Genomic DNA, 2,482 nt, shown 5'->3' with positions numbered 1-2,482 from the left:
CACCATTATCATTTGTTTACTTCATGAGCTTTATTTTCTATCAAATGAATGTGTAGAATGCACTCCTATATGGTTATTTCATTAAAAAGTAGATCTATGTTAAATAACCACCATATTTGAAAACACTCATTACAAATATGATAAAACAATATATGGTTTGATACAAGCATCAAATGCATGATATATAAAAGCTTAAGTAACCTTTTTGATAGAAAGTAATAGTGATAAATCTATGCATCAATAAGAAGAATTTGTGATATCTTACTTGCTCAAAGTATGCATTTATGACATCATTTTTTTTGGTTCTACTAATGAAAAGTTATATTGCAAGGGGAGTTTGAAATATGATGAATGTGTTAGATGTATGCCCTAGAAGCCAATTTGGCTGACACATTGTTGATTCTAGGGACAAATTTTGTACTTGACTATTTATTATTGAATAAATAAAAGGCATCTTTTCATTCATATTGTTTATGTGTCTATGAATCGTCCAAGAAATTAATAAGATGATGATACATATTCTCAAGAGTTGAGAATTTGAGCCATGTATCATTGGTGATTAATTTCTAAATGCTCCTGATCAATGGATCATCACGAGGACGGTGATCGATCCGATCAGTGCACAGATCACTTTCCTTCTGGATGGACGAGACTTGAGTCCACAGTGTAGGGACACTGAAGTGATAGTGCAGGTGCTTGTTAGAGAACAAGGGTACTGAGCGTGACCAAGACAAGAAGTCACTTGGATGTCTATCCACTCGTCAGTGACTTGCTTGATGTTGCAGTAGTGTGACTGGTCCTTTGACCTGCGGTGCTTCGGCTACTCACAGTGAGGTTATTGTAGTTTGACTGCACACATACATGGTCTCTAGCCATATGGGTCCATGCAGTGTAGATTGGCTGCAGTAGGTTCACTGTAGGAGTAGGGTATGCACCTATAAGGAATCTATCGACCTTGATAGAAGAGGAGTGATCCTATGTGATTTGTTAGACTGAGTTCTAAGACCTTGGCCAGGGCAGTAAAGTGGAAAGAGTTTTCCACTATCGAACTCAAGTCGAATAAATCTTGACATATGACAGACGATGGGGTTTGACGAGTTGTCCATGACCTCCGTCCTGTAGGGATCCACGATAGTAGGACTGTATCACACGTTAACTGCACCTAGAGGTTCATCATTCCATTCTGCTGGGTAGCCACTACATGCTGCTAGGTGTCACTGGTGGATGGTGGGACTCATAGGGATTATCTTGATGATCGATAAACCCTAATGAGTTGAGTTGGAATCGTTCCAACCCATTGAAAGGAGTTTTCAATGATATAGTGATAGAGATCACAATATATCTCACTACCAGTCAGAATAGAACCTATGGGGTCACACACACTAGAAGTATTGACCGATCCGATGGTTGAAATCGTGATTAGGAATCACAAGAAATCAATTTGATTGATAAGAAGTTGAAGAAGGAAAAAGGGAATTAATTAATTGGACTTGAAACAAGAATCCTACTTCGGGTAGGATTCCTAGAGTCCTAATTGGATTAGGACTGGGAATCCTAGTTGGAGTAGGACTGGGATTCCTACTTGGAATAGGATTCCTACAATCCTAATGAGATTAGGAATTTTGAATTAAAATTGGATTCCTACTTGGAGTAGGATTCCTAGAAATCCTAATTGGATTAGGACTTCGGATTCAAATAGAGTCCTAATTGGATTAGGACTAAAATTAAACAAATCCTAATTGGATTAGGATTCCTTAAGTCTAAATTAATTATTAATCTAATGAATCAACATGACTCCTAATTGGATTAGGATTGAAGAGTTCAATTGAGTCATGGTTCATTCAAGTCCTAATTGGATTAGGACTAGCATAGATTGAACCCAATTGGCAATCCTAATTAGATTAGGATTAAACCATGAGAGGCACCAATCCTCTTTGGAAGAGGATTAGGCAACACAAGAAGAGGGATCAGCCCCTCCTCCTCTCCTTGTGTGCGGCATGAAGAGAGGGGCCGGCGCCCCCTCTTTGGAAATCATCTAGGGCTCCTTTGAGGAGCCCTTGATGGCTTATAAGAGACTAGGGCCGGCGCCCTAGATGAGTCTTCTCCTCCTCTTCAAGCCGTGGAAGCCCCCTCTCCTCCTCTTGGTTCAGCCGCAAGCAAGGGAAAAGAAAGTGTTGGCGGCTCCTCCCTTCCCTTCCTTCATCCAACGCAAGGAAAAGAGAAGGCTGCGTAGAGGGATCATCTTCTTCCTATTCTTCATCCTTCTTCTTCCTCCTTCTAAGCACAATCAAGAGTTGATTGAGAGGAGGACATCAGCCATCAAAGCTATCTTGCAAGGGAGCTAGCACCCCGGTGAGATAGAGAGCTTGGATCGGATCCTGCTTCGTGTGGATACCCGTAGAGGCCGGACGTTTGAACGGCTTCAAGCGAACCCTCTTCCAAAACCACGAATTCAGATTTGCGGTGATCATCTACCCGCGCA

This window comes from Phoenix dactylifera, unplaced genomic scaffold (genome assembly GCF_009389715.1).
Source record: "Phoenix dactylifera cultivar Barhee BC4 unplaced genomic scaffold, palm_55x_up_171113_PBpolish2nd_filt_p 000433F, whole genome shotgun sequence".
In the NCBI taxonomy this organism is placed as follows: domain Eukaryota; kingdom Viridiplantae; phylum Streptophyta; class Magnoliopsida; order Arecales; family Arecaceae; genus Phoenix; species Phoenix dactylifera.
Note: the sequence above shows the minus strand (reverse complement) of the source record.